Raw genomic sequence first — 14010 nt, forward strand, 5'->3', positions numbered from 1 at the left:
TCTGCCCAGCAGCCCAATGGGAGCACTTCTCTGGGGTAATGTGGGCAGGGCACAGCACAAGATCTCTAAAATGTCTTAGATAATCAAGGCAGTCAGCTTGTCTCCATACTGGGAAACACAAGCTGTGTGGTCCTTCTAAATGACACATGATGACAGACCTACCTCTTGTCCTGATTAAGGTCCAAGTCCTCCAATCAGAAAGGTTCAGGAAAGGGATATCACAGAGTGTAGAAGACAGGAAGTGGGCATTTTTTTCCTGGAACCAGGGACTCAGGAGGGCATGCAGTCTGGCTCTGGACTGGCTCAGTCTCCTCATGGAAGAGGTGGCTAGAGGAGCTAGGAAGCCACACATGGCTATGGCTGGCTCACGATCTCGCTCTTGCACTGTCTCTCCTTCTCCTTTGCCTTCTCTCTCTATCTCTGTCTCTCAGTCTCTCCCTCTTCATCTCTCTTTTTTGTCTTCCTCCCTTTCACTCTCTCTCTCTCCCCCTCTCCCTTTCCATCTCCTTCTCTGTTTGTCCCTTCCCCCCTTTTCTCTTCCCCCCCTTTCTCTCTCCATCTTTCCCTTTCCCTCTCTCTCTCCCTCTTCCCTCCCTCTGTTTGTCTCTCTCTCTCTCTCTCTCCCTTCTCCCTTTCCCTCTCCTTCTCTCTTTTACTTCCTTTCCCTCTCTTTCTCTCTTTCCTTTTCCCTCTCCTTTCCTCTCTGTTTTTGTCTCTCTCTCTTCCCCTTTCTCTCTCCTTCCCTCTCCTTGCCTCTCTGTCTTACTCTCTCTCCCTCTCTGTCATCTACTTTTTGCTATTTAATAAATAATAATTATAAAATGAAGATATGATCTCCATAGAATTTTAATTTAACATCTCCTCTCTATAGCACTAAAAAGTTAAGTGACTTGCTCTGGGGTTACACAGTCTGGGCAGCTGGGTGGTACAGTGGATAGAGTGCTGGCACTGGAATCTAGAAGATTTACTTCACTGAGTTCAAATCTAGTCTCAGTCACTTAGTAGGTGTGTAGCTTTGGTCAAATCCCTTAACCCTGTTTAATCTCAGTTTTATCATCTGTCAAATGAGCCAGAGAAGGAAATGACAAACCACTCCAGTGTCTTTGCCAAGAAAACCCCAAATGGGGTCATGAAGAATTGGACACAAACAACTGAAAAGGACTGAACAACCACAATGTGCCAGGAGTGGTCAGAAGTGGAACTTGAACTCCAGTCTCGGAGCCTGGTGACTCCAAGGCTGCTTCTCTATCTGTAACGCCATACTGCTTCTCAATGTATCACACAACTTTTAAGACCCCAAGCTGCAAAGTAGGTTCTCTATAATATACAGAGTAGAATGAATACATACATATATATGCATATGTATATGGAGATATAGGATTGCATCTGTATATACAGATATGTAGATATACACATACCTGCAATGTGCATGTATACTACATATACACAACATGCATGGGTACATGTGTGTATGTGAAGGGCACAACACATGTATAGGAAACAAGCCTTTATATACATGTGCAATCATACATGTGCACGGGTATATCCAAATATGAGCAGATGCTTTTGTAGGGCTTCCTGGCTTGCTCCATAATCCAGTAAATGTTGGCAATTTGGGTCTCTAATTCCTCTGCCTCTTTGTCTTCTCTTCTGGTAACTCCTGGTTCACACACTGCTAAGGACTAGCTGTAAGAATTTTAGGTACAACCTTGCCATCCTTTGAAAAGAGCACAATTGTTTGGTAATTTGAACATTCTTTGGCTTTGCCCTTTTTTAGGATTAGAACATAAACTGATACTTTCCAATCCAGTGACTGCTGCTGAGTTTTCAAATTTGCTGGCACATTGAGCATAGCATAAAAAAACAAAAAAAAAACTTGTACCTTCTGTCTTAGAATTGATACCAAGAGAGGGCAGCTGGGTAGCTCAGTGGATTGAGAGCCAGGCCTAGAGATGGGAGGTCCTAGGTTCAAATCTAACCTCAGCCACTTCCTAGCTGTGTGACCCTGGGCAAGTCACTTGACCTCCATTGCCTAGCCCTTACCACTCTTCTGCTTTGGAACCAATACACAGTATTGATTCCAAGACGGAAGGTAAGGGTTTAAAAAAAAAAAAAAGAATTGATACCAAGAATAGGTTCCAAGGCTGAAGAGAAAAAAGGGCTAGGCAATGTGGGTTAAGTGACTTGCCCAGGGTCACACAGCTAGGAAGTGGCTGAGGCCAGAATTGAACTCAGAACCTCCCGTCTCCATATCTGGCTCTCTACACACTAAGCTGCCTCTCTACCCACCAGCTCCCCCAAGTGCAATACTTTAAAAGCATCATCTTTTAGGATTTCAAGTAGCTCAACTGGAATTCCATCACCTCCACTAGCCTTATTGTTAGCAGTGCTTTCTAAGGGCCAAAAGACTTCTTCAGGGAGCTGGCCGTAGCTCAGGAACCATACCATCATGGTATCAGTGACTGTTAAGATCTTTCAACATTTGCCGGATTATGGAGAAAGCAACAGAATTCCAGAAAAACCCTTGCTTCTGCTTTCTTGATTCCACTTAAGCCTTTGACTGTGTGGATCACAACAAAAAACAGCAAATCCTCAAATGAATGGGAGTAGCACATAATCTTACTTTCCTCCCTGGGTAAGTGTTTGTAGGCTAAGAAGTATCCATTAGAACCTAACACAGAACAATTGATTGGTTTAAGATTAGAAAAGGAATATGGCTGAACTGTATATTGTCACCTTATTTAACTTCTATACAGAGTACATCATGGGAAATGGCAGGCTGCATGATGAATCAAAAGCCAGACTTAAGGCTGCCAGGTGAAATATCAACAATCTCAGATATTCAGAGGTACCATCTGATGGCAGAAAGTGAAGAAGAATTAAGAATAAGAATCCTCTTGATAAGAATGAAAGAGAAGAGTAGAAATACTGGCTTGAAGATTAATATTAAAAAAAAAACACAACCTAAGACCTTGGCAACTGGTCCCAATACTTCCTGGTGAAAGAAAGAAGAAATGGAAGCAGTGTCAGTTTTTATATTCTTGAGCTCAAAGATCACTGCAGATAGCAATTCCAGCCATGAAATTATAAGGTGGTAGCTCCTTGGAAGGAAAATTATAGTAAATTTGGACTGAATATTAAAAAACAGAAATATCGCCTTGCTGGTCCATATAGTCAAAGCTATGGTTTTTCCAATAGCAATGTATAGCTTTGAGAGTTATATCACAGGGAAGGCTGAGCGCCACAGCAAGACATTTCTGAAGACTTAAGAAGACTTCTGAGAGTCCCTTAGACAATAAGGATATCAAACCAATCAGTTCTTAATGAAATTAATTCAGACTATTCTGGAAGGTCAAATACATACTATAGAAGGAGCTGGGATAATTGAATGATTGTTGGGCTTGGAGTTGGGAAGGTCTAGATCCAACCTCATGTGACACCATTTAATCAACCATGATTTATTCTTGACCTCATATATTAAGATAGACACTAGAGATTACAAATAAAAAGCTAAAGAAGCTGTGAATTATCAAATATCAACTATCACCGATGGAGGAAATTCTCTTAACTCATAAAATCACAGATTCTTCAAATATTCCTATATTAAATCATGAGATTTGAAGCTTTTTTTTGGGGGGGGGCAGGATAAATAAAATACCTTCTTGGGATTTCAAATATGTTTTTACCAAGGCCACACTACTGCATTTAAATGACTTGAGGAGAAATCATGGTTTCATATATCTTATTATCCTAAATCTTATTTCTCTTCCATTGATATATCCTTAAACACCCTGAAGGCTATGGAGATTGCTCTGTAATAAATTAGTTAAATGTTAGTTTCCTCTGTTTGTTTTCTTTGAAGAATACTTTAGCCCCACTCAAGATTTATTTAGTCTCTACTCCCTCCCCAGACCTTTTATTTATTTATTTATTTAATGCCATGTTAAACCTCATTACCATAGAACTAGAACTAGAGGGGACCTTGGGACCTTCAGAATCAGCTAGTCCAAGCCTTTTCCCCCCTCCATTCTGCTTCTATCTCCTCACCCCTTTGAGTTAGAGCACTACTTTTTTATAGTTGCAAAGAACTAAAAACAAAAGGGATGAGTGTATGACTGTTGGAAAATGGTTAAACAAACTGATGCTTGAATATACAATGCAATTATCATTGGGCTTTAAAAACAAACAAAACAATGACTACAATGAATAGAGAGAAGTTAGAGATTATTTACATGAATCTATGCTATGTAAAGTAAGCAGAAGCAGAAAAAAAAACATTAAAAAATACAGAAAAATAAACAATGAAATTGAAAACAAATGATGTGGGAAGAGAAAGAGAAAGAAAAACAAAAGGAAACAGAAAGGAAAATGAAAGAGAGGCCAAGGGAAGGAGGAGGAGGAGAAAGGGAAGGGAAAGGGAACAAAAAGAGAAAAGGAAAAGGAAAGGGAGAGGGAAAGGAAAGGGAGGGGCCAAAAACAGAAAAATTATATTGATGGAGCCTGGTCCCAAAGAGAAACTCTGAGGCAGTACCTACCGATCTCTCCCCACCTTCATTCAGGAATAGGTGGTCCAGGAATTCTGTACCTGGGGTCTACTTAGTCCTCGGGGGGCCTGTGAACTTGAGTAAGAAAAAAAAAATTCCTTCTTATTTTTTTCCCACTAACCTCTAACTGAGATGTAGACAATAAACCATAGTAGACTGCCAAAGAAGTCCATCTATAACACACAATGAACAGGTTAAGGGCTCTTCCTTAGTCCTGCCCCTAGAGAGATTGGCATCTGCTTTGTAACTTCGAGGCTTCGAGAACTGCCTGGGGCACCCACCAAGCTACTATGTGTCAGTTAGAAACTGGAACCCAGCTCTATTCACAACAAACTGCTGCATGCCCAGGTTTCTGATTCCAATTCCAGTCCAGTTCTTTCCATGGTAGATTTTCACCTTGCTCATCCTGGGTATAATGATTTGAATGGAGTCTAAGATTACATTCATTTGTTTTGACTACTATATTGCTACTGACTTCTGTTTAGTTTCCACCTGGGCTACAGATGAATTAGAATGGATTTTAAGAGTCCTTGGTAGGCCCACTAAAGGAAAGAAGTATGCCAAATATTGGGTGGGTTCTCATCTAGTCTTTAGGGTTCAAGCACCTGAGACACTGGCCTTACTCCAACCATGAGGTTATCCTACTTCTTTCTTTGGGCATATCAAAGAATTAGGAGAAAACATTTCTAGCTTATCTAAAGTTCCTATTTTCATTGAAAAATGTTTTCTTCTATAACTGATCTATTCTTCCTTATATAAGGTACTGATTTTTTTTTAATGCTTCCAAAGATTTAGATTTTTATAAAACATCAAATTTATATAAAACTCCCAGGCTTGGATTAAAAAAAAAAAAGATTCAATACTTAGATACATAGAAGTATTTTAAATCTGCCGTGCCCCTGGAATAGTCTGCTGAAATGCATCTTTCATGACTACTGCAGGAGACCGGTAATACGCTCACATTCCTGTACACAAATCAAACTCTGGTTCAACATGAACAATACAATGTTGGGTGCCATCTGAAACAGCAGGCCGCAAGGAGAAGGAGAGGCTTCAGTTCTTTTAACACTGATGAGTGCTCTTCCAGGAAAGAATTAAAAGCTTCCTAAAACCCAGACAATGCAGCTGTGGGAGTTAATGGACATAGAGCTGATTTTCAATTCACTGGGCTATAACCCCCAAAGTCTGCCTCCTGGGGTGGCAGGGCCTCATTTTTGCCAGCTCTCAGTTGGGTTCTAACAGGCAGGCTCAGAGATTGTCCAGCTGACTCCTCAGCTCCAGGAATAAGCAAAGGTAGCAAGAAAATAAATAAGATAATGGCTATTTTGCAGCTTTCTGCTACTGCCCTCTTTCACAGGAAGCACGGGACTCCTTTCACCAAAAAACGACATTCCTTTTTCTTATTTAATAAACTACAAAACATTTCTTCCAATGATCTAGGGAGGACAAAGAACCATGACAGGAAGACATAATGCTGGAAAGTACCTCAGATATCTGCTAGTCCAGAAGAATTAAATTCTGTCCAGTGAATACCTACATTAAAATATAAATGGAAAATGTTGAACCAAATACATAAAAATACAATGCAATGTAGATGATCTTAATCTGTGGTTTTCTACATCAATATGCAGAAAAGCTGTTTATTCAAATTCTAGCCCATTGGTTCTCAAAGGATAGCCAGGAGTTTTTGAAAGGCTTTGCCTAAATGGGCTGAGAATAGCAAGGAGCTTTGTACCCAATGGCCCAGCCTCCCTACTCTCTTATAGTTCCTCAGGCAAAGAATAACAATGAGCAAAAGAATTCTGATCTCCTGGGATAAGAGAACTGAGTCTTTGGGAACAGAAAGGCTTAGTCAGAGTTGGATGGCCAGTCAGTGGCAGAGGTGGGGCAAAAACCTACTTTTCAAGACTGTAATATGGCCCAATGGAAAGAGCTCTGGCTATGGAGTCAGCGGACAGGGGTTCAAATACACCCACTTGACATTTTTGGACATTTTATTCTGTTTGGGACCTTGTGCAAATCACTTAACATCCCATCCAGGGCTTTGGTTTCCTGATTTGTAAAAGGAGGGGGCTGGACCAAATGACTTCCAAGATCCCTTTTACCTCTGGTTCTGTGGTCCTTGATAGCCTTGTTCAGTTCTATCTGACCCCATTTGAGGTTTTCTTGGCAGTTACTGACATGATCTGCCACTTCCTTTTCCAGCTTAAGGAAACTGAGGCAGCTAGGGTTAAGTGACTTGCCCAGGGTCACACAGCTAGTAAGTATCTGAGACCAGATTGAACTTGGGAAGATGAATTTTCTTGACTCCAGGCCCAGTACTCTATCAACTGAGCCAGCTAGCTGCCCCTATGATCCTGCTACATAAATGTTAACAAAAATGTTGCTGTTGCTGCTGGGTTCTTTTCCCCCCAAAAAATTCTCAAATCATAGTAATTTTATGCTTTGTCATTCAACTAAGTCGCTTTCCTACCTGGGTAACAGTCAGTCCTTCCCTATAGTACCCAAAGTACACTTAGGGAAGGGCACATTTTGTATGCTTCAGGAAAGCCAGAGGAGGCACTTAATAATCGGTTTTCTAACAAATTCATTTAGATTTCTGATGCATTGTGCCTGAGGCCCAGCAATGAGAACATGCAGTTATCTAGGATAGGTGAACTAGTAATTCTGTCCCGTGTCCCTGCTCAGTACATTCTTAGAGCCAGCAATTCTAAACTCAGATCATTATCACAGGCCCAGGGTATTGCTATGTCAGTTAAATGCAACCAATTCTCAATCATTCCCTACTGGAGAGTGCAAGTATGAAGGAAGTGTGGATAATTGAAATGAAGTTCAATTCAGCTGTTTGTTTTTATTGGTTATCTATTAAAGGGTAATATGAAGAAATATGTGAAAGTTATATCATCTCAGAGGGCAAAGGGGCCTTAGAGATCTATTCATACTTAAATACAATAATTTTTCACATGCAATGCAATTCATACTTATAACTATGAACAAATGTTTAAGTGCCTGCTATGTACCAGGCACTGTGCTTACGAATGAGGAATCCTTTGTACAACAGCTTCAAAAAGCAATAATCCTCACTTTTGTTTTTATCTTCAGACTCTCCATATTTACTGGCTCTTTCCCTTTAACTACAAACACAGCCGTGTCTTCCCATCTTAAAAACAAAAATGAAAAAGTGAAAAAATCCTTCATTGGATCCTTCCTCCATCTCCATCCCTTCTCCCTTTCTGAGCTAAACTTTCTAAGAAAGTCACCTACATTCACTGTCTCCACTTCCTCTCTTCCAACTGGAATCAACAAGCTTATTTCCATGGTAATCAGTTGACTGAAACGGCCCCCTTCAAACCAAAATTGCCACATTTCATGGCCTTTTCTCAGTCCTAATCCAGGACATTTTTGTAGCACTTGATGCTCTTAACCAGTTTTTCCAGCTGGATCCTCTCTCTTTAGTCTTTTCTAACACTCCTTTCTCCAGGTTCTCCTGTCTGACCAGGCACCTTTGGTGGTTCTTCATCTATGTCATCATCCCTTAACAGTGTGTTCCCAACTGTTAAAGATATTTTTACGGTTGTGACTTAAAATCTAAATTAATTTGGTCACCAAGGAAATCCCATAATAAAATACCCAAGGCAGCTGGAAGTTTATGTTGATTTTAATTAATATAGAGGAAAGAAATTAAGAAAGGGGGGGGGGGGAGAGTTAATTTAAACTGCTCTGGCTCAGGCTGAGCCAGACAGAAGTTCAAGGCCTTGGCCAAGGGGGCCTCCCCTGAGAGCTCCCACTTCCACGCTCTGTCCTAGGCTCCCTTCCCTTTACAGTATTTACTTCATGATCTCATCAGCTCCAATGGATTTAATTATCATCTTTTTGCAGATGATTCCTAGATTCTAAAATCTCAGTGTATGTCTTCTGCTCAATGAGCTCCTTTCATTGAGCACTTTTGCTCAGTGAGCTCCAGGGGATCCCTGTTTTCTCCACACTAAAATATCAAGTCCTCTGGGGGCATTAAAAACAAACAAACAAACAAACAAACAAAACTTTACCTTCTGAATTAGTATCAGTTCTAAAATAGCAAGGGCTAAGCAATCAGGATTAAGTGACTTACCCAGGGTCACACAGCTAAGAATTGTCTGTGGCAGGATTTGAAACTAGATCTTCCTGACTCCGGGTCTGGTACTTCATGCACTGTGCCACCCTCACTGTCCACCCTGATGGTTGGCATTTAAAGGTCTTTATCATTCAACCCCTTCCTACCTTTACTCTTACATTTTACTCTCTTTGGCTATGCATTCTCATACCTATAATCCTGACCATTAGAGAAATCGAGGTTGGTCAATCTCTTAAACTCAGGAGTCCTGAACTGCAGTATTCTAAAACCTATCATATATTTTTCCCACCAAGTCTGGCACCAATATGGTGAGTTCTAGAAATGGTAGAAGGAGGGGAGAAAACCAGATTGCCTAAGAAGGGACAAATGAGCCCAAATCAAAAATGGGACTGGCCAAAACATGACAATAAGCAATAGGGTTGGTGGGTGAGTGCATCACTTCCAGGCATGGTAAAATAGAAGATCCAGTCTCAAAAACAAACAAACAACAACAACAAAAAAAAACAACAATAAAACACCCCAACACTCCAACCCACTTACTCTATGATCCAGCTATACTGGTCTTCAAACACAATCCTTTGTTTCCTACTTCTTCATTTTTGCACTGGCTGTGCACCATCCATGGAATACTCGGTTTCCTCCTTACTCTCTCTTAGTTTCCCTGGCTTCCTTCAAGAATAAACTGAAATCTCATCTGCAGAAGATATTTCTGTCATCCTGAGGCTCTCAAGGCATCAGTGCCTTCACCCCCCTGGTTACCTTCTATCTAATTAACAAACATTTTGGTTTAGACTAGATTGCGTTCTGTGGCAAAGTGGAACAAATTTGGTTTGTCTTCTCTACAAATGCCCCCTCAAAATATCTGAATATAAGTAGCATGTCTCTTTCACAGCTAACCTTCAACAGGCACACATCTTCAGTTCCTTCAATCCTTACACAAAAGATGAGGTTTCGAGTTCCCTCTACCAGGTCACTCTTCTCTGAAGGCTCTACAGTTTCTCCATGTCCTTCTTAAAATGTTCCACCTAGACCTGAGCACAGTATCCCAGATAAAGTCTGACCAGCCTGGAGCACAGCTGGACAATCACCTCCCATCCCTCTGGATAAGATACTTCTACCAATCCATCCCAAGATCACATTAGCTAATGATTTTTCTGCTTTGGGCTCTCTCTCTCTCTCTTTTTTTTTTTACTAATTACTATTTTTTTCACAATTCACTAAAATCCCAGATCAAATGAACTATTGCTATTCAGTTCTATCTCCCTTATCGTATGACTTGTTAATTTTCAGAATCTATTTATCTGTACATACTTCTTTTTTCCTTCTCCCTTTCTCTTCTTCCTTCCTTTTTCTGTTTCTTTTTTTTTTCTCCCTTCCTTTCTCTCTTTCTTACTTTCTGTCCTAGTAACAACTCTAGGACAGAAAGGCAGGGGATAGGCCAACTGAGCTAAGTCACTTTTATAAGATTGCATAGCTAATACATTTCTGAGAACAGATTTGAATTCAAATCCTCCCAACTGTAGGCAGGCTCTCTAGTCACTATACCACTGAGATGCCTCCACCCATTTATTTCCACACAGGTTGCCTAAAATGCTCTTCCTTTTAAATTCCAACGCTGTGTTCTTCCTTTTGGCTAAGCCTAAGTGTTACCACCACCTCCAAGAAAACTTTTGCCACCATCCCCCCATTTTAAATCATACTCTGTGTTATATTTATATATGACTTCTTTCCACCTATCATCAACCCAAAAGAATGTAAGTTCTCAAGGGCAAGGGCTGTTATTTTTCTTCTTTAACACAATTTGAGTAAGGAAGCATTTATTATTGTTTCCAAGGCACCTAATAGAGTGTCCTACATAGAGTAGGCACATGATATTGAAAGACTTTTTTTTTCTCTTTTAAAAAAAACATTTATTTTATGCTTATTATGAAGAGAGCTCTCTGGGACAGATATGTTAGATTAGTGTGATTAAGCTACTGAAGCCTAGAAGGGGAAAGAAGACATAAAAACATGCACACATACAGACTATACCATATAATATTAAACAATAAATGTATTAGTGAGTTGAAAGATTAAATGCTAAGTGAAGCAGTGGTTGAGGTTACTACTAACAAAAGGGACCAAGGAATGCTTCATAGAGGACATGACTTCTAAATTGGCCTCTGTACAGTACACAGGTGGTGAAGTGGAGAGAGCACCAGGCCTAGAGCCGGGAAGAATCATCTTCCTGTGCTCAAATCCAGCCTCAGATACTTACTGGATGTATGATCCTGGACAAGTCACTTAACCTGTTTCCTTTAATTTCCTCATCTACAAAATGAGCTGGAAAAAGAAATGGCATACCATTCCAGTGTCTTTGCTAAGAAAACCCCAAATGGGGTTAGAAAGAGTCAGATATAACTGAAATGACCAAACAACAAGGAATCCAATAGGCAGAGTTATGAAAATCAACAAGACATTTCATATGTGGGAAACAGTCTGAACACAAAAATGGAGGAAGGAGACAATGAATGTTTGCAGAACAGAATAGTCTAGATTGGCTTGAACATTTTATGTTCCTAGGGCAGTAATAAAGATAAATCTGGAACGTCAAAAACCATTGATTAAGGGCCAATAGGCACTGGGCTAAGAACTGGGGATAAAAAAAGGCAAACATATACAAAACAAAACAAAAAATCTTTGTTCTCAAGGAGCTCACAGTGTAATAGAAGAGAGAACATGAAAACAATTATGTATAAACAAGTTAAATACAGGAAAAATTGGAGATAATTTCAGAAAAGAAAGCATTAAAATTAAGGAGGGTTGAAAGATTGTGGAGCTCCTTACTTAACTTCAAGTGTGAGGGATTTTGTATTTGTTTGCTTGCTTTTAATTCCTTGTAAATTGTGTATTTTGTTTCATAAGATGTCTTACTGGACAGGAGTCCAAGGCCAAAATTATAACCAGTAAGTTCAATGAACAGGAAATATACTTTGCATGAAGTATGGTAAAGTGGGAAGAGTAATGAATATGGAGACTAAAGATCAAATCCCAGATTTAGTACTTAAAAAGAGTTAGTTTGGATAAGTCACTCCCCACCTCTGTGTTTGTTTCCTCATCTGCAAAATAAATGACTACTGAAATATGTTTCAACTCTAAATCCATTATTCTGTGATTCAACAACTCCACTATTTCAGGAATTCCTCAGCTATGCTTTATCTCACTATTTCACTCCCTCCTCATCAGTTACCTCTTCTACTGTCTTTCATAGAGCTTTCTCTTTCCCTCTCTTTCAGTCTCTGTCCTAGAAAGGTAGAAAAGCTAGATTATGAAGGGTTTTTCTTTTCTTTTCATTTAATTTCATTCATTCATTCGAACAAACAAAAAGAACAAAAAGTCTGCAAGCACATTGAATAGATTCAACTAAGAAAAATTTATGAAAAAAAGTAGGCAGAAAGATGAAGATGTGTAGAAATACACAGACAGATGAAGTCATAGATCCAAGTACCAAATTATATTACTCATTGTCCTTTTATCCATCTCCATTCTGGTGCTGTGGTTCCCCTTCCTGAGAAACTTAGAACTTTGTTGAAGAAAAAAAGACTGCTGGAATAACATGTAAACTCCTTGACAGCAAAAATTTTCTGTTTTATCCTTGTATTCCCTGCCCTCTTCAAAGTGACTGGTACATATTAGGTACCTAAAAAATGTTTTGATTGACTGATACAAATAAACTAATTATAAAGTAACACCAGGAGTATGTTGACATAAACTTGATTAAATATAATCACATGGAAGAAACCCTAAGAAAGTATTCAGGACCAACAGGAAAAGGTTGTCCAGTGGTAAATCAGAACCCGTCATTTAACGGGTTCAATCTTTCTCAAACTTCAACATCAAGGATAACAACTAAATTGTAATGCTGATGGTGTAAAGGCTTCCCTTATTTATTTTACTGACCTTGGCCTTTTAGGAGGCAAGGTAATAATAATTATCATAATAACATACTTCTATAGACTTTAAAGTTTACAAAAATTGTTCCTCACAAAATCCTATTAATCTACACAGTGCAAACACTATTATCCTCTTGTATGAATGAGGGAATTAAAGTTAAGTTCAGAGAGGGAAATGGCCTTTGGAGTCACACAGCTCACAAGTGTCCAGGTGATTCCAAGACACCCAGATGTCTAGTTCAGTAGCCCAAAAGTATATGGCCTGCATAATCAAAAGCTACTATGTAAACCTGGTGTCCTGGGGCCTATATTAGTAGCTGAAGGCAAAGAAATTTAAGCTACACAGAAGTTTCAGTTCCTTTTTTTGTTTGAATTACATTTAAAACTCTGATATCTCCTTGAGGGTTTAGAAACAACCCCAAACACACACACACTCTTCAAATACTGATTCTATAGATTACAGGCTAAATAGACTGATTTAGGTCCATTTTTATGGAGGTGCCAGTATAGCTGAATATACCTTAGTGAAGATTATAGCTTACCTCTCAATTCAGGTATAATTATTACAATACAATATAAAATTATTTATAAGGATGTGTAAAAGATAAAATATGGTAAAGTCTTTAGTTGTATTCCCAGTTATGCCCCTAATTCATTAGGAATGCATCCTTTGGGGTCTCATTTTCACCAACTGGAAACTGGGAATAACACTTTCTCCCTCCCTTCCTTCTCTGCCCCATTCTAGATAGCCTTTGGGATTTCTGCAGTTTGATCTTATAAAGTACAATCAGGGAAAGAAAAACAGGTCTAGTCTACTGGTGGGAGGTTAATAGGCAATAAATACCTTGTTTTCTTCTTTCAGTAAGTTAACAGGAAGGAAATAGCCCCATCAGGGCGTCTGCTAATTTATTTCTCGTTGAAAAACAATTAGGCATTTTTAGCCTTCGTCTAAGATCAAAAAAAAAAAAAACAGCACACCCAGCAACAACAACTAGACAGATCTCCGTGCTGTTTTGGCATCTCCACCTACTGAGGACACTCGGAAAATGGTAAGCTTTATAATAAAGTCACCTGCTGAAATCAACTTTGTACCAACCACAAGGGGGACACACAACACATTCCGAGCGACTGGTGGGGGCCAGCCCGGGACTAATTGCTCCTCAGGTTCGGTATTTACTCTTTGCTTTCCGGTTCAAGGTCACCCCCTCCCCATTCTCCCCCGCCACTTCCATCTCCCTTCCCCCACCCCGGCCAATTCTTAGAAGACGCGAGATAGTAAACAAAAGCAAAGCTTTAGGCTGCCACACCTCTCTCCCAAAATCGGCCATAATCCCTTTAAGTACTTATTTGTTATTTATTTGGCTTGTCCTAAACCTCCCGAAACTTCCTCGGGGAAACAAAACAGAGCAAAACAAAACAA

General features: G+C 39.6%; 1 long non-coding RNA gene across 2 annotated transcripts in view; it reads right to left on the reverse strand.

Annotated features, from left to right (window-relative positions):
• Positions 1–14010, reverse strand: part of LOC103099125 (uncharacterized) — a 28363-nt gene that overhangs the window by 13964 nt on the left and 389 nt on the right. Inside the window, exons 1-3 of one of the 2 annotated variants that reach the window (XR_008917503.1) lie at positions 13435–13815; positions 6030–6077; positions 4536–4619 (exon numbers count right to left, since the gene is read on the reverse strand). This is a non-coding gene — a long non-coding RNA (uncharacterized LOC103099125). Of the gene's footprint in view, positions 1–4535; positions 4620–6029; positions 6078–13434; positions 13816–14010 lie in introns of those variants that run through there. The other variant, XR_001629168.2, reaches the window with a different exon arrangement.

This window comes from Monodelphis domestica, chromosome 3 (genome assembly GCF_027887165.1).
Source record: "Monodelphis domestica isolate mMonDom1 chromosome 3, mMonDom1.pri, whole genome shotgun sequence".
In the NCBI taxonomy this organism is placed as follows: Eukaryota; Metazoa; Chordata; class Mammalia; order Didelphimorphia; family Didelphidae; genus Monodelphis; species Monodelphis domestica.